Raw genomic sequence first — 18,736 nt, forward strand, 5'->3', positions numbered from 1 at the left:
GGCAGCCCCTCAAACTAAGGCTGCCCCTCAAACTAATGCAGCCCCTCAATCTAAGGCAGCCCCTCAAACAAATGCAGCCCCTCAAACTAAGGCTGCCCTTCAAACTAAGGCAGACTCTCAAACTAATGCAGCCCCTTAAAGTAAGGCAGCCCCTCAAAGTAAGGGAGCCCCACAACCAAAGGCAGCCGTTCAAACTAATGCAGCCACCCAAACTAAGGCAGCCCTTCAAACACAGGCAGCCTCTCAAACTAAGGCAGCCGCTCAAACTAAGGCAGCTTGTCAAACTAAGGCAGCCTCTCAAGTAAGGCAGACGCTCAAACTAAGGCAGCCGCTCAAACTAAGGCAGACTCTCAAACTAAGGCAGCCCCTCAAACTAAGGCAGCCTCTCAAACTCAGTCGGCCGCTCAATCTAAGGCAGCCCCTCAATCTAAGTCAGCCCCTCAACTACGGCAGCCGCTCAAACTAAAGCAGCCCATCAAACTAATGCAGCCCCTCAATCTAAGGCAGCCCCTCAAACTAAGGCAGCCCCTCAAACTAAGGCAGCGCCTCAATATCAGGCAGCACCTCAAATTAAGGCAGCCCCTCAAACTATGGCAGACTCTCAAACTAAAGCAGCCCCTCAAACTTAGGCAGCCACTCAAACTATGGCAGCCCCTCAAACTAATGCAGCCCCTCAAACTAATGCAGCCCCTCAATCTAAGGCAGCCCCTCAAACTAAGCCAACCCCTCAAACAAAGGCAGCCCCTCAAACTAAGGCAGCACCTCAAAATAATGCAGCCCATCAACTAATGCAGCCCCTCAGTCTAATGCAGCCCCTCAAACTAATGCAGCCACTCAATCAAAGGCAGTCTCTCAAACTAATGCAGCCACTCAATCAAAGGCAGCCCCTCAAACTAAGCCAACCCCTCAAACTAAGGCAGCCCCTCAAACTAAGGCAGCCCCTCAAACTGATGCAGCCACTCAATCTAAGGCAACCCCTCAAACTAAGGCAGCCATTCAAACTAAGGCAGCCCCTCAATCTAAGGCAGCCCCTCAAACAAATGCAGCCCCTCAAACTAAGTCAGCCCCTCAAACTAATGCAGCCACTCAATCAAAGGCAGACTCTCAAACTAATGCAGCCACTCAATCAAAGGCAGCCCCTCAAACTAAGCCAACCCCTCAAACTAAGGCTGCCCTTCAAACTGAGGCAGACTCTCAAACTAATGCAGCCCCTTAAAGTAAGGCAGCCCCTCAAACTAAGGGAGCCCCTCAACCAAAGGCAGCCGTTCAAACTAATGCAGCCACTCAAACTAAGGAAGCCCTTCAAACACAGGCAGCCACTCAAACTAAGGCAGCCGCTCAAACTAAGGCAGCCTGTCAAACTTAGGCAGCCTCTCAAAGTAAGGCAGACGCTCAAACAAAGGCAGCCGCTCAAACTAAGGCAGACTCTCAAACTAAGGCAGCCCCTCAAACTAAGGCAGCCTCTCAAACTCAGTCAGCCGCTCAATCTAAGGCAGCCCCTCAAACTAAGGCAGCCCCTCAAACTAAGGCAGCCGCTCAAACTAATGCAGCCCCTCAATCTAAGGCAGCCCCTCAACTAAGGCAGCCGCTCAAACTAAAGCAGCCCAACAAACTATTGCAGCCCCTCAATCTAAGGCAGCCCCTCAAACTGATGCAGCCCCTCAATCTAAGGCAGCCCCTCAAACTAAGGCAGCCATTCAAACTAAGGCAGCCCCTCAATCGAAGGCAGCCCCTCAAACAAATGCAGCCCCTCAAACAAAATCAGGCCCTCAAACTAATGCAGCGACTCAATCAAAGGCAGACTCTCAAACTAATGCAGCCTCTCAATCAAAGGCAGCCCCTCAAACTAAGCCAACCCCTCAAACTAAGGCAGCCCTCAAACTGATGCAGCTACTCAATCTAAGGCAACCCCTCAAACTAAGGCAGCCATTCAAACTAAGGCAGCCCCTCAATCTAAGGCAGCCCCTCAAACAAATGCAGCCCCTCAAACTAAGTCAGCCCCTCAAACTAATGCTGCCACTCAATCAAAGGCAGACTCTCAAACTAATGCAGCCACTCAATCAAAGGCAGCCCCTCAAACTAAGCCAACCCCTCAAACTAAGCCTGCCCTTCAAACTGAGGCAGACTCTCAAACTAATGCAGCCCCTTAAAGTAAGGCAGCCCCTCAAACTAAGGGAGCCCCTCAACCAAAGGCAGCCGTTCAAACTAATGCAGCCACTCAAACTAAGGAAGCCCTTCAAACACAGGCAGCCTCTCAAACTAAGGCAGCCGCTCAAACTAAGGCAGCCTGTCAAACTTAGGCAGCCTCTCAAAGTAAGGCAGACGCTCAAACAAAGGCAGCCGCTCAAACTAAGGCAGACTCTCAAACTAAGGCAGCCCCTCAAACTAAGGCAGCCTCTCAAACTCAGTCAGCCGCTCAATCTAAGGCAGCCCCTCAAACTAAGGCAGCCCCTCAAACTAAGGCAGCCGCTCAAACTAATGAAGCCCCTCAATCTAAGGCAGCCCCTCAACTAAGGCAGCCGCTCAAACTAAAGCAGCCCAACAAACTATTGCAGCCCCTCAATCTAAGGCAGCCCCTCAAACTGATGCAGCCCCTCAATCTAAGGCAGCCCCTCAAACTAAGGCAGCCATTCAAACTAAGGCAGCCCCTCAATCTAAGGCAGCCCCTCAAACAAATGCAGCCCCTCAAACAAAATCAGGCCCTCAAACTAATGCAGCGACTCAATCAAAGGCAGACTCTCAAACTAATGCAGCCTCTCAATCAAAGGCAGCCCCTCAAACTAAGCCAACCCCTCAAACTAAGGCTGCCCTTCAAACTGAGGCAGACTCTCAAACTAATGCAGCCCCTTAAAGTAAGGCAGCCCCTCAAACTAAGGGAGCCCCTCAACCAAAGGCAGCCGTTCAAACTAATGCAGCCACTCAAACTAAGGAAGCCCTTCAAACACAGGCAGCCTCTCAAACTAAGGCAGCCGCTCAAACTAAGGCAGCCTGTCAAACTTAGGCAGCCTCTCAAAGTAAGGCAGACGCTCAAACAAAGGCAGCCGCTCAAACTAAGGCAGACTCTCAAACTAAGGCAGCCCCTCAAACTAAGGCAGCCTCTCAAACTCAGTCAGCCGCTCAATCTAAGGCAGCCCCTCAAACTAAGGCAGCCCCTCAAACTAAGGCAGCCGCTCAAACTAATGCTGCCCCTCAATCTAAGGCAGCCCCTCAACTAAGGCAGCCGCTCAAACTAAAGCAGCCCAACAAACTATTGCAGCCCCTCAATCTAAGGCAGCCCCTCAAACTAAGGCAGCCGCTCAAACTAAGGCAGCGCCTCAATCTCAGGCAGCACCTCAAATTAAGGCAGCCCCTCAAACTTTGGCAGACTCTCAAACTAATGCAGCCCCTCAAACTAATGCAGAACTCTATCTAAGGCAGCCCCTCAAACTAATGCATCCCCTCAATGTAATGCAGCCCCTCAAACTAATGCAGCCCCTCAAACTAATGCAGCCCCTCAATCTAATGCAGCCCCTCAAATTAATGCACCCCCTCAAACTAATGCAGCCCCTCAAACTAATGCAGCCCCTCAATCTAAGGCAGCCCTTCAAAATAATGCAGCCACTCAATCAAAGGCAGACTCTCAAACTAATGCAGCCACTCAATCAAAGGCAGCCCCTCAAACTAAGCCAACCCCTCAAACTAACGCAGCCCCTCAATCTAAGGCAGACTCTCAACTATTGCAGCCCCTCAAAGTAAAGCAGCCCCACAAACTAAGGGAGCGCCTCAACCAAAGGCAGCCCCTCAAACTAATGCAGCCTCTCAAAGTAAGGCAGACCCTCAAACAAAGGAAGCCGCTCAAACTAAGGCAGACTCTCAAACTAAGGCAGGCCCTCAAACAAAGGCAGCCGCTCAAACTAAGGCGGTCTCTCAAACTAAGCCAACCTCTCAAACTAAGTCAGCCGCTCAATCTAAGAAAGCCCCTCAAACTATGGCAGCCGCTCAAACTAATGCAGTCCCTCAATCTAAGGCAGCCCCTCAACTAAGGCAGCCGCTCAAACTAAAGTAGACCATCAAACTAATGCAGCCCCTCAATCTAAGGCAGCCCCTCAAACTAAGGCAGCCGTTCAAACTAATGCAGCCCCTCAATCTAAGGCTACCCCTTAAACAAATGCGGCTCCTCAAACTAAGTCAGCCCCTCAAACTAAGTCTGCCCCTCAAACTAATGCAGCCACTCAATCAAAGGCAGACTCTCAAACTAATACAGCCACTCAATCAAAGGCAGCCCCTCAAACTAAGCCTACCCCTCAAACTAATGCAGCCGCTTTAACAAAGGCAGCCCCTCAAACTCAGGCAGCCTCTCAAACTAAGGCAGCCCCTCAAACTCAGGCAGCCTGTCAAACTAAGGCAGCCTCTCAAAGTAAGGCAGACCCTCAAACTAAGGGAGCCCCTCAACCAAAGGCAGCCCCTCAAACTAAAGCAGCAGCTCAAATTAACGCAGCCCCTCAAACTAATGCAGCCGCTCAAACTAATGCAGCCCCTCAAACTCAGGCAACCTCTCAAACTAAGGCAGATGCTCAAACTAAGGCAGTCCCTCAAACTAAGACAGCCGCTCAAACTAATGCAGCCCCTCAGTCCAAGGCAGCCCCTCAAACTCAGGCAGCCCCTCAAACTAAGGCAGCCTCTCAAAGTAAGGCAGACCCTGAAACTATGGCAGCCGCTCAAACGAAGGCAGACTCTCAAACTAAGGCAGCCGCTCAAACTAAGGCAGCCCCTCAAACTAAGACAGCCACTCAAACTAATGCAGCCCCTCAGTCCAAGGCAGCCCCTCAAACTCAGGCAGCCCCTCAAACTAAGGCAGCCTCTCAAAGTAAGGCAGACCCTCAAACTAAGGCAGCCGCTCAAACGAAGGCAGCCTCTCAAACTAAGGCAACCTCTCAAACTAAGTCAGCTGCTCAATCTAAGGCAGCCACTCAAACTAAGGCAGCCCCTCAACTAAGGCAGCCGCTCAAACTAAAGCAGCCCATCAAACTAATGCAGCACCTCAATCTAAGGCAGCCCCTCAAACTAAGGCAGCCCCTCAAGCTAATGCAGCCCCTCAATCTGAGGCAGCACCTCAAACAAATGCAGCCCCTCAAACTAAGTCAGCCCCTCAAACTAAGTCAGCCCCTCAAACTAATGCAGCCACTCAATCAAAGGCAGTCTCTCAAACTAATTCAGCCACTCAATCAAAGGCAGCCCCTCAAACTAAGCCAACCCCTCAAACTAAGGCAGCCCATCAAACTAATGCAGCACCTCAATCTAAGGCAGCCCCTCAAACTAAGGCAGCCCCTCAAGCTAATGCAGCCCCTCAATCTGAGGCAGCACCTCAAACAAATGCAGCCCCTCAAACTAAGTCAGCCCCTCAAACTAAGTCAGCCCCTCAAACTAATGCAGCCACTCAATCAAAGGCAGTCTCTCAAACTAATGCAGCCACTCAATCAAAGGCAGCCCCTCAAACTAAGCCAACCCCTCAAACTAAGGCAGCCCCTCAAACTAAGGCAGACTCTCAAACTAATGCTGCCCCTTAAAGTAAGGCAGCCCCTCAAACTAAGAGAGCCCCTCAACCAAAGTCAGCCCCTCAAACTAATGCAGCCACTCAAACTAAGGCAGCCCCTCAAACTCAGGCAGCCTCTCAATCTAAGGCAGCCGCTCAAACTAAGGCAGCCTGTCAATCTAAGGCAGCCTCTCAAAGTAAGGAAGACCCTCAAACTAAGGCAGCCGCTCAAACGAAGGCAGCCTCTCAAACTCAGTCAGCCGCTCAATCTAAGGCAGCCCCACAAACTAAGGCAGCCCCTCAAACTCAGGCAGCCGCTCAAACTAAGGCAGCCTCTCAAACTAAGGCAGCCCCTCAAACTAAGGCAGCCCCTCAAACTAAGGCAGCACCTCAAACTAAGGCAGCCTCTCAAACTAAGGCAGCATCTCAAACGAAGGCAGCCTCTCAAACTAAGGAAGCCCCTCAAACTAAGGCAGCCGCTCAAACTAAGGCAGCCGCTCAAACTAATGCAGCCCCTCAATCTAAGGCAGCCCCTCAAACTAATGCAGCCCCTCAAACTAAGGCAGCCGCTCAAACTAAGGCAGCCCCTCAAACTAAGGCAGGCTCTCAAACTAAGGCACCCCCTCAAACTAATGCAGCCCCTCAATCTAATGCACCCCCTCATTCTAAGTCAGCCCCACAAACTAATGCAGCCACTCAAACTAAGGCAGCCCCTTAAACTAAGCCATCCCCTCAAACTAATGCAGCCACTCAATCAAAGGCAGCCACTCTAACTAAGCCAACACCTCAAACTAAGGCATCCCCTCAAACTAAGGCAGACACTCAAACTAATGCAGCCACTCAATCAAAGGCAGCCTCTCAAACTATGCCAACCGCTCAAACTAAGGCAGCCTCTCAAAGTAAAGCAGCCCCTCAAACTAAGGCAGCCCCTTAAACTATGCGAGCCGCTCAAACTAAGTCATCCGGTCAAACTAAGGCAGCCCCTCAAACTAAGGCAGCCGCTCAAACTAAGGCAGCCCCTCAAACTATGGCAGCCTCTCAAACTAAGGCAGCCCCTCAAACTGAGGCAGCCTCTCAAACTAAGGCAGCCCCTCAAACTAAGACAGCCCCTCAATGGTCAAAGACGAGAGTGGTCCTAAAGGAAGAGTGCTAAATTGGGGGAAGGCCAACTATACCAAAATTCGGCCGGAGCTGGGGAATGTAGATTGGGAGCAGCTGTTTGAAGGAAAATCCACATGTGATATGTGGGAGGCTATCAAAGAGAGGTTGATTCGCGTGCATGAGAGACATGTTCCTGTGAAAATGAAGGATAGAAATGGCAAGATTAGGGAACCATGGATGACAGGTGAAATTGTGAGACTAGCTAAGAGGAAAAAGGAAGCATACATGAGGTCTAGGCGGCTGATGAAAGACGAAGCTTTGAAAGAATATCGGGAATGCAGGACCAATCTGAAACGAGGAATTACGAGGGCTAAAAGGGGTCATGAAATATCTTTAGCAAACAGGGTTAAAGAAAATCCCAAAGCCTTTTATTCATATATAAGGAGAAAGAGGGTAACTAGAGAAAGGATTGGCCCACTAAAGGACAAAGGAGGAATGTTATGCTTGGACTCAGAGAAAATGGGTGAGATTCTAAACGAGTACTTTGCATCGGTATTCACCGAGGAGAGGGACATGACGGATGTTGAGGTGAGGAACAGATGTTTGATTACACTCGGTCAAGTCGGCATAAGGAGGGAGGAAGTGTTGGGTATTCTAAAGGGCATTAAGGTGGTCAAGTCCCCAGGTCCGGATTGGATCTATCCCAGGTTACTGAGGGAAGCGAGAGAGGAAATAGCTGGGGCCTTAACAGATATCTTTGCAGCATCCTTAAACACGGGTGAGGTCCCGGAGGACTGGAGAATTGCTAATGTTGTCCCCTTGTTTAAGAAGGGTAGCAGGGATAATCCAGGTAATTATAGACCGGTGAACCTGACGTCAGTGGTAGGGAAGCTGCTGGAGAAGATACTGAGGGATAGGATCTATTCCCATTTGGAAGAAAATGGGCTTATCAGTGATAGGCAACATGGTTTTGTGCAGGGAATTTCATGTCTTACCAACTTAATAGAATTATTTGAGGAAGTGACAAAGTTGATTGATGAGGGAAGGGCTGTCGATGTCATATACATGGACTTCAGGAAGGCGTTTGATAAGGTTCCCCATGGCAGGCTGATGGAGAAAGTGAAGGCGCATGGGGTCCAAGGTGTACTAGCTAGATGGATAAAGAACTGGCTGGGCAACAGGAGACAGAGAGTAGCAGTAGAAGGGAGTTTCTCAAAATGGAGACGTGTGACCAGTGGTGTTCCACAGGGATCCGTGCTGGGACCACTGTTGTTTGTGATATACATTAATGATTTGGAGGAAAGTATAGGTGGACTGATTAGCAAGTTTGCAGACGACACTAAGATTGGTGGAGTAGCAGATAGTGAAGGGGACTGTCAGAGAATACAGCAGAATATAGATAGATTGGAGAGTTGGGCAGAGAAATGGCAGATGGAGTTCAATCAGGGAAAATGCGAGGTGATGCATTTTGGAAGATCCAATTCAAGAGTGAACTATACAGTAAATGGAAAAGTCCTGGGGAAAATTGATGCACAGAGAGATTTGGGTGTGCAGGTCCACTGTTCCCTGAAGGTGGCAACGCAGGTAAATAGAGTGGTCAAGAAGGCATACGGCATGCTTTCCTTCATCGGACGGGGTATTGAGTACAAGAGTTGGCAGGTCATGTTACAGTTGTGTAGGACTTTGGTTCGGCCACATTTGGAATACTGCGTGCAGTTCTGGTCGCCACATTACCAAAAGGATGTGGATGCTTTGGAGAGGGTGCAGAGGAGGTTCACCAGGATGTTGCCTGCTATGGAGGGCGCTAGCTATGAAGAGAGGTTGAGTAGATTAGGATTATTTTCATTAGAAAGACGGAGGTTGAGGGGGGACCTGATTGAGGTGTACAAAATCATGAGAGGTATAGACAGGATGGATAGCAAGAGGCTTTTTCCCAGAGTGGGGGATTCAATTACTAGAGGACACGAGTTCAAAGTGAAAGGAGAAACGTTTAGGGGGGATATGCGTGGAAAGTTCTTTACGCAGAGGGTGGTGAGTGCCTGGAACGCGTTGCCAGCAGAGGTGGTAGATGCGGGCATGATGGCGTCTTTTAAGATGTATCTAGACAGAGACATGAATGGGCAGGAAGAAAAGAGATACAGGACCTTAGAAAATAGGCGACATGTTTAGAGAGAGGATCTGGATCGACGCAGGCTTGGAGGGCCGAAGGGCCTCTTCCTGTGCTGTAATTGTCTTTGTTCTTTGTTCAGCCCCTCAAACTGAGGCAGCCGCTCAAATTAAGGCAGCACCTCAAACTTAGGAAGCCTCTCAAACTAAGGCAGCCCCTCAAACTAATGCAGCCCCTCAAACTAATGCTGAACTCAATCCAAGGCAGCCCCTCAAACTAAGGCAGCTCCTTAAAGTAATGCAGCCCCTCAAACTAATGCAGCCCCTCAAACTAATGCAGCCCCTCAATCTAAGGCAGCCACTCAAAATAATGCAGCCACTCAATCAGAGGCAGACTCTCAAACTAATGCAGCCACTCAATCAAAGGCAGCCCCTCAAACTAAGCCATCCCCTCAAACTAAGGCAGCCCCTCAAACTTATGCAGACTCTAAAACTAATGCAGCCCCTAAAAGTAAGGCAGCCCCACAAATTAAGGGAGCGCCTCAACCAAAGGCAGCCCCTCAAACTGATGCAGCCGCTCAAACTAAGGCAGCCCCTCAAACTCAGGCAGCCTCTCAATCTAAGGCAGCCGCTCAAACTAAGGCAGCCTGTCCAACTAAGGCAGAATCTCAAAGTAAGGCAGAACCTCAAACTAAGGCAGCCGCTCAAACTAAGGCAGACTCTCAGACTAAGGCAACCTCTCAAACTAAGTCAGCTGCTCAATCTCAGGCAGCCCCTCAAACTAAGGCAGCCCCTCAAACTGAGGCAGCCGCTCAAACTAATGCAGCCCCTCAATCTAAGGAAGCCCCTCAATCTAAGGCTGCCCCTCAAACTAATGCAGACCCTCAATCTAAGGCAGCCCCTCAAACAAATGCAGCCCCTCTAACGAAGTCAGCCCCTCAAACTAAGTCAGCCCCTCAAACTAATGCAGCCACTCAATCAAAGGCAGTCTCTCAAACTAATGCAGCCACTCAATCAAAGGCAGCCTTTCAAACTAAGCCAACCCCTCAAACTAAGGCAGCCCCTCCAACTAAGGCAGACTCTTAAACTAATGCTGCCCCTTAAAGTAAGGCAGCCCCTCAAACTAAGGGAGCCCCTCAACCAAAGGCAGCCCCTCAAACAAATGCAGCCACTCAAACTAAGGCAGCCCCTCAAACTCAGGCAGCCTCTCAAACTAAGGCAGCCTCTCAAAGTAAGGCAGACCCTCAAACTAAGGCAGCCGCTCAAACTAAGGCAGACTCTCAAACTAAGGCAGCCCCTCAAACTAAGGAAGCCGCTCAAACTAAGGCAGACTCTCAAACTAAGGCAGCCTCTCAAACCCAGTCAGCCGCTCAATCTATGGCAGCCCCTCAAACTAAGGCAGCCCCTCAAACTAAGGAAGCCGCTGAAACTAATGCAGCCCCTCAATCTGAGGCAGCCCCTCAACTAAGGCAGCCGCTCAAACTAAAGCAGCCCATCAAATTAATGCAGCCCCTCATTCTAAGGCAGCCACTCAAAATAATGCAGCCACTCAATCAGAGGCAGACTCTCAAACTAATGCAGCCACTCAATCAAAGGCAGCCCCTCAAACTAAGCCATCCCCTCAAACTAAAGCAGCCCCTCAAACTAAGGAGACTCTAAAACTAATGCAGACCCTGAAAGTAAGGCAGCCCCACAAACTAAGTGAGCGCCTCAACCAAAGTCAGCCCCTCAAACTAATGCAGCCGCTCAAACTAAGGCAGCCCCTCAAACTCAGGCAGCCTCTCAATCTAAGGCAGCCGCTCAAACTAAGGCAGCCTGTCAAACTAAGGCAGCCTCTCAAAAGAAGGTAGACCATCAAACTAAGGCAGCCGCTCAAACTAAGGCAGACTCTCAGACGAAGGCAACCTCTCAAACTAAATCAGCCGCTCAATCTTAGGCAGCCCCTCAAACTAAGGCAGCCGCTCAAACTAATGCAGCCCCTCAATCTAAGGCAGCCCCTCAACTAAGGCAGCCGCTCAAACTAATACAGCCCATCAAACTAATGCAGCACCTAAATCTAAGGAAGCCCCTTAAACAAAAGCAGCCTCTCAAACTAATGCAGCCACTCAATCAAAGGCAGTCTCTCAAACTAATGCAGCCACTCAATCAAAGGCAGCCCCTCAAACTAAGCCAACCCCTCAAACTAAGGCAGCCCCTCAAACTCAGGCAGACTCTCAAACTAATGCTGCCCCTTAAAGTAAGGCAGCCCCTCAAACTAAGGGAGCCCCACAACCAAAGGCAGCCCCTCAAACAAATGCAGCCACTTAAACTAAGGCAGCCCCTCAAACTCAGGCAGCCTGTCAAACTAAGGCAGCCTGTCAAACTAATGCAGCCTCTCAAAGTAAGGCAGACCCTCAAACTAAGACAGCCGCTCAAACTAAGGCAGAATCTCAAACTCAGGCAGCCCCTCAAACTAACGAAGCCGCTCAAACTAAGGCAGACTCTCAAACTAAGGCAGCCGCTTAATCTGAGGCAGCCCCTCAAACTAAGGCAGCCCCTCAAACTAAGGCAGCCGCTCAAACTAATGCAGCCCCTCAATCTAAGGCAGCCCCTCAACTAAGGCATGCGCTCAAACTAAAGCAGCCCATCAAATTAATGCAGCTCCTCAATCTAAGGCAGCCCCTCAAACTAAGGCAGCTCCTCAATCTAAGGCAGCTCCTCAAACTAAGTCAGCCCCTCAAACTAGTTCAGCCACTCAATCAAAGGCAGACTCTCAAACTAATGCTTCCTCTCGATCAAAGGCAGCCCCACAAACTAAGCCTACCCCTCAAACTAAGGCTGCCCCTCAAACTAAGGCAGACTCTCAAAATAAGGCAGCCTCTCAAACTAAGTCAGCCGCTCAAACTAAGGCAGCCTCTCAAACTAAGGCAGCCCCTCAAATTAAGGCAGCCCCTCAAACTAAGTTAGCACCTCAATCTGAGGCAGCCTCTCAAACTAAGGCAGCATCTCAAACGAAGGCAGCCTCTCAAAGTAAGGCAGCCGCTCAAACTAAGGAAGCCCCTCAAACGAAGGCAGCCGCTCAAGCTAAGGCAGCCGCTCAAATTAATGCAGCCCCTCAATCTAAGGCAGCCCCTCAAACTAAGGCAGCCACTCAAACTAATGCAGCCCCTCAAACTAAGGCAGCCGCTCAAACTAAGGGAGCCCCTCAAACTGAGGCAGCCTCTCAAACTAAGGCACCCCCTCAAACAAATGCAGCCCCTCAATCTAAGGCACCCCCTCATTCTAAGTCAGCCCCTCAAACTAATGCAGCCCCTCAAACGAAGGCAGCCCCTTAAACTAAGCCAGCCCCTCAAACTAATGCAGCCCCTCAATCTGAGGCAGCCCCTCAAAATAATACAGCCACTCAATCAGAGGCAGACTCTCAAACTAATGCAGCCACTCAATCAAAGGCAGCCCCTCAAACTAAGCCATCCCCTCAAACTAAGGCAGCCCCTCAAACTAAGACAGACTATCAAACTAATGCAGCCCCTTAAAGTAAGGCAGCCCCACAAACTAAGGGAGCGCCTCAACCAAAGGCAGCCCCTCAAACTCATGCAGCCGCTCAAACTAAGGAAGCCCCTCAAACTCAGGCAGCCTCACAATCGAAGGCAGCCGCTCAAACTAAGGCAGCCTGTCAAACTAAGGCAGCCTCTCAAAGTAAGGCAGACCCTCAAACTAACGCAGCCGCTCAAACTAAGGCAGACTCTCAAACTAAGGCAAACTCTCAAACTAAGTCAGCCGCTCAATCTAAGGCAGCCCCTCAAACTAAGGCAGCCCCTCAAACTAAGGCAGCCGCTCAAACTAATGCAGCCCCTCAATCTAAGGAAGTCCCTCAACTAAGGCAGCCGCTCAAACTAAAGCAGCCCATCAGACTAATGCAGCACCTCAATCTAAGGCAGCCCCTCAAACTAAGGCATCCCCTCAAACTAATGCAGCCCCTCAATCTAAGGCAGCCCTCAAACAAATGCAGCCCCTCAAACTAAGGCAGCCCCTCAAACTAAGTCAGCCCCTCAAACTAATGCAGCCACTCAATCAAAGGCAGTCTCTCAAACTAATGCAGCCACTCAATCAAAGGCAGCCCCTCAAACTAAGCCATTCCCTCAAACTAAGGCAGCCCCTCAAACTAAGGCAGACTCTCAAACTAAGGCACCCCCTCAAACTAATGCTGCCCCTCAGTCAAAGGCACCCCCTCATTCTAAGTCAGCCCCTCAAACTAAGTCAGCCCCTCAAACTAAGTCAACCCTCTAACTAATGCAGCCACGCAATCAAAGGCAGTCTCTCAAACTAATGCAGCCACTCAATCAAAGGCAGCCCCTCAAACTAAGCCAACCGCTCAAACTAAGGCAGCCCCTCAAACTAAGGCAGCCTCTCAAACTAAGGCACCCCCTCAAACTAATGCAGCCCCTCAGTGTAAGGCACCCCCTCATTCTAAGTCAGCCCCTCAAACTGATGCAGCCCCTCAATCTAAGGCAGCCCCTCAAACTAAGGCATCCCCTCAAACTAATGCAGCCCCTCAATCTAAGGCAGCCCTCAAACAAATGCAGCCCCTCAAACTAAGTCAGCCCCTCAAACTAAGTCAGCCCCTCAAACTAATGCAGCCACTCAATCAAAGGCAGTCTCTCAAACTAATGCAGCCACTCAATCAAAGGCAGCCCCTCAAACTAAGCCATTCCCTCAAACTAAGGCAGCCCCTCAAACTAAGGCAGACTCTCAATTTAAGGCACCCCCTCAAACTAATGCTGCCCCTCAGTCTAAGGCACCCCCTCATTCTAAGTCAGCCCCTCAAACTAAGTCAGCCCCTCAAACTAAGTCAGCCCCTCTAACTAATGCAGCCACGCAATCAAAGGCAGTCTCTCAAACTAATGCAGCCACTCAATCAAAGGCAGCCCCTCAAACTAAGCCAACCGCTCAAACTAAGGCAGCCCCTCAAACTAAGGCAGCCTCTCAAACTAAGGCACCCCCTCAAACTAATGCAGCCCCTCAGTGTAAGGCACCCCCTCATTCTAAGTCAGCCCCTCAAACTGATGCAGCCCCTCAAACTAAGGCAGCCCCTTAAACTAAGCCAGCCCCTCAAACTAATGCAGCTCCTCAATCTAAGGCAGCCCCTCAGAATAATGCAGCCACTCAATCAAAGGCAGCCCCTCAAACTAAGCCATCCCCTCAAACTAAGGCAGCCCCTCAAACTAAAGCAGACTCTCAAACTAATGCAGCCCCTTAAAGTAAGGCAGCCCCACAAACTAAGGGAGCGCCTCAACCAAAGGCAGCCCCTCTAACTAATGCAGCCGCTCAAACTAAGGCAGCCCCTCAAACTCAGGCAGCCTCTCAATCTAAGTCAGCCGCTCAAACTAAGGCAGCCTGTCAAACTAAGGCAGCCTCTCAAAGTAAGGCAGACCCTCAAACTAAGGCAGCCGCTGAAACTAAGGCAGACTCTCAAACTAAGGCAACCTCTCAAACTAAGTCAGCCGCTCAATCTAAGGCAGCCACTCAAACTAAGGCAGCCCCTCAAACTAAGGTAGCCCCTCAATCTCAGGCAGCACCACAAATCAATGCAGCCCCTCAAACTACGTCAGCCCCTCAAGCTAATTCAGCCACTCAATCAAAGGCAGACTCTCAAACTAATGCAGCCTCTCAATCAAAGGCAGCCCCTCAAACTAAGCCTCCCCCTCAAACTAATGCTGCCCCTCAAACTAAGTCAGCCGCTCAAACTAAGGCAGCCTCTAAAACTAAGGCAGTCCCTCAAACCAAGGCAGCACCTCAATATAAGGCAGCCTCTCAAACTAAGGCAGCATCTCAAACGAAGGCAGCCCCTCAAACTAAGGCAGCCGCTCAAACTAAGGCAGCCGCTCAATCTAAGGCAGCCCCTCAATCTAAGGCAGCCCCTCAAACTAAGGCAGCCGCTCAAACTAAAGCAGCCCAACAAACTAATGCAGCCCCTCAATCTAAGGCAGCCCCTCAAACTAAGGCAGCCCCTCAAACTAAGGCAGCGCCTCAATCTCAGGCAGCACCTCAAATTAAGGCAGCCCCTCAAACTTTGGCAGAATCTCAAACTAAAGCAGCCCCTCAATCTAAGGCAGCCCTTCAAAATAATGCAGCCACTCAATCAAAGGCAGACTCTCAAACTAATGCAGCCACTCAATCAAAGGCAGCCCCTCAAATCAAGCCAACCCCTCAAACTAACGCAGCCCCTCAAACTAAGGCAGACTCTAAAACTATTGCAGCCCCTCAAAGTAAAGCAGCCCCACAAACTAAGTGAGCGCCTCAACCAAAGGCAGCCCCTCAAACTAATGCAGCCGCTCAAACTAAGGCAGCCCCTCAAACTCAGGCAGCCTCTCAAAGTAAGGCAGACCCTCAAACAAAGGCAGCCGCTCAAACTAAGGCAGATTCTCAAACTAAGGCAGGCCCTCAAACTAAGGCAGCCGCTCAAACTAAGGCGGACTCTCAAACTAAGCCAACCTCTCAAACTAAGTCAGCCGCTCAATCTAAGGCAGCCCCTCAACTAAGGCAGCCGCTCAAACAAAAGTAGACCATCAAACTAATGCAGCCCCTCAAACTAAGTCAGCCCCTCAAACTAAGTCTGCCCCTCAAACTGATGCAGCCACTCAATCAAAGGCAGACTCTCAAACTAATGCAGCCACTCAATCAAAGGCAGCCCCTCAAACTAAGCCTACCCCTCAAACTAATGCAGCCGCTCAAACTAAGGCAGCCCCTCAAACTCATGCAGCCTGTCAAACTAAGGCAGCCTCTCAAATTAAGGCACACCCTCAAACTAAGGGAGCCCCTCAACCAAAGGCAGCCCCTCAAACTAATGCAGCCGCTCAAACTAAGGCAGCCCCTCAAACTCAGGCAGCCTCTCAAACTAAGGCAGCCGCTCAAACGAAGGCAGACCCTCAATCGAAGGCAGCCGCTCAAACTGAGGCAGACTCTCAAACTAAGGCAGCCGATCGAACTAATGCAGCCCCTCAGTCCAAGGCAGCCCCTAAAACTCAGGCTGCCTCTCAAACTAAGGCAGCCGCTCAAACTAAGGCAGCCCCTCAAACTAAGACAGCCGCTCAAACTAATGCAGCCCCTCAGTCCAAGGCAGCCCCTCAAACTCAGGCACCCCTCAAACTAATGCAGCCTCTCAAACTAAGGCAGACTCTCAAACTAAGGCAACCTCTCAAACTAAGGCAGCGGCTCAATCTAAGGCAGCCACTCAAACTAAGGCAGCCCCTCAAGCTAAGGCAGCCGCTCAAACTAATGCAGCCCCTCAATCTAAGGCAGCCCCTCAACTAAGGCAGCCGCTCAAACTAAAGCAGCCCATCAAACTAATGCAGCACCTCAATCGAAGGCAGCCCCTCAAACTAAGGCAGCCCCTCAAACTAATGCAGCCCCTCAATCTGAGGCAGCACCTCAAACAAATGCAGCCACTCAATCAAAGGCAGTCTCTCAAACTAATGCAGCCACTCAATCAAAGGCAGCCCCTCAAACTAAGCCAACCCCTCAAACTAAGGCAGCCCCTCAAACTAAGGTAGACTCTCAAACTAATACTGCCCCTTAAAGTAAGGCAGCCCCTCAAACTAAGAGAGCCTCTCAACCAAAGTCAGCCCCTCAAATTAATGCAACCACTCAAACTAAGGCAGCCCCTCAAACTCAGGCAGCCTCTCAATCTAAGGCAGCCGCTCAAACTAAGGCAGCCTGTCAATCCAAGGCAGCCTCTCAAAGTAAGGAAGACCCTCAAACTAAGGCAGCCGCTCAAACTAAGGCAGCCTCTCAAACTCAGTCAGCCGCTCAATCTAAGGCAGCCCCACAAACTAAGGCAGCCCCTCAAACTCAGGCAGCCGCACAAACTAAGGCAGCCTCTCAAACTAAGGCAGCCCCTCAAACTAAGGCAGCCCCTCAAACTAAGGCAGCACCTCAAACTAAGGCAGCCTCTCAAACTAAGGAAGCCCCTCAAACTAAGGCAGCCGCTCAAACTAAGGCAGCCACTCAAACTAATGCAGCCCCTCAATCTAAGGCAGCCCCTCAAACTGAGGCAGCCCCTCAAACTAATGCAGTCCCTCAAACTAAGGCAGCCGCTCAAACTAAGGCAGCCCCTCAAACTAAGGCAGCCTCTCAAACTAAGGCACCCCCTCAAACTAATGCAGCCCCTCAATCTAAGGCACCCCCTCATTCTAAGTCAGCCCCACAAACTAATGCAGCCCCTCAAACTAAGGCAGCCCCTTAAATTAAGCCAGCCCCTCAAACTAATGCAGCCACTCAATCAAAGGCAGCCACTCGAACTAAGCCAACACCTCAAACTAAGGCATCCCCTCAAACTAAGGCAGACTCTCAAACTAATGCAGCCACTCAATCAAAGGCAGCCACTCAAACTAAGCCAACCGCTCAAACTAAGGCAGCCCCTCAAACTATGCGAGCCGCTCAAACTAAGTCATCCGGTCAAACTAAAGCTGCCCCTCAAACTAAGGTAGCCGCTCAAACTAAGGCAGCCCCTCAAACTATGGCAGCCTCTCAAACTAAGGCAGCCCCTCAAACTAAGGCAGCCGCTCAAACTAAGGCAGCCCCTCAAACTAAGACAGCCTCTCAAACTTATGCAGCCCCTCAATTGACAGAGACGAGAGTGGTCTGAAAGGAAGAGTGCTAAATTGGGGGAAGGCCAACTATACCAAAATTGGGCAGGAGCTGGGGAATGTAGATTGGGAGCAGCTGTTTGAAGGTAAATCCACATGTGATATGTGGGAGGCTTTCAAAGAGAGGTTGATTCGCGTGCAGGAGAGACATGTTCCTGTGAAAATGAAGGATAGAAATGGCAAGATTAGGGAACCATGGATGACAGGTGGAATTGTGAGACTAGCTAAGAGGAAAAAGGAAGCATACATAAGGTCTAGGCGGCTGATGAAAGACGAAGCTTTGAAAGAATATCGGGAATGTAGGACCAATCTGAAACGAGGAATTAAGAGGGCTAAAAGGGGTCATGAAATATCTTTAGCAAACAGGGTTAAAGAAAATCCCAAAGCCTTTTATTCATATATAAGGAGAAAGAGGGTAACTAGAGAAAGGATTGGCCCACTAAAGGACAAAGGAGGAATGTTATGCTTGGACTCAGAGAAAATGGGTGAGATTCTAAACGAGTACTTTGCATCGGTATTCACCGAGGAGAGGGACATGACGGAAGTTGAGGTTGGGAACAGATGTTTGATTACACTAGGTCAAGTCGGCATAAGGAGGGAGGAAGTGTTGGGTATTCTAAAGGGCATTAAGGTGGACAAGTCCCCAGGTCCGGATGGGATCTATCCCAGGTTACTGAGGGAAGCGAGAGAGGAAATAGCTGGGGCCTGAACAGATATCTTTGCAGCTTCCTTAAACACGGGTGAGGTCCCGGAGGACTGGAGAATTGCTAATGTTGTCCCCTTGTTTAAGAAGGGTAGCAGGGATAATCCAGGTAATTATAGACTGGTGAGCCTGACGTCAGTGGTAGGGAAGCTGCTGGAGAAGATACTGAGGGATAGGATCTATTCCCATTTGGAAGAAAATGGGCTTATCAGTGATAGGCAACATGGTTTTGTGCAGGGAAGGTCATGTCTTACCAACTTAATAGAATTCTTTGAGGAAGTGAAAAAGTTGATTGATGAGGGAAGGGCTGTCGATGTCATATACATGGACTTCAGTAAGGTTCCCCATGGCAGGCTGATGGAGAAAGTGAAGGCGCATGGGGTCCAAGGTGTACTAGCTAGATGGATAAAGAACTGGCTGGGCAACAGGAGACAGAGAGTAGCAGTCGAAGGGAGTTTCTCAAAATGGAGACGTGTGACCAGTGGTGTTCCACAGGGATCCGTGCTGGGACCACAGTGGTTTGTGATATACATTAATGATCTGGAGGAAAGTATAGGTGGACTGATTAGCAAGTTTGCAGACGACACTAAGATTGGTGGAGTAGCAGATAGTGAAGGGGACTGTCAGAGAATACAGCAGAATATAGATAGATAGGAGAGTTGGGCAGAGAAATGGCAGATGGAGTTCAAT

This window comes from Heterodontus francisci, unplaced genomic scaffold (genome assembly GCF_036365525.1).
Source record: "Heterodontus francisci isolate sHetFra1 unplaced genomic scaffold, sHetFra1.hap1 HAP1_SCAFFOLD_59, whole genome shotgun sequence".
Taxonomy (NCBI): Eukaryota; Metazoa; Chordata; class Chondrichthyes; order Heterodontiformes; family Heterodontidae; genus Heterodontus; species Heterodontus francisci.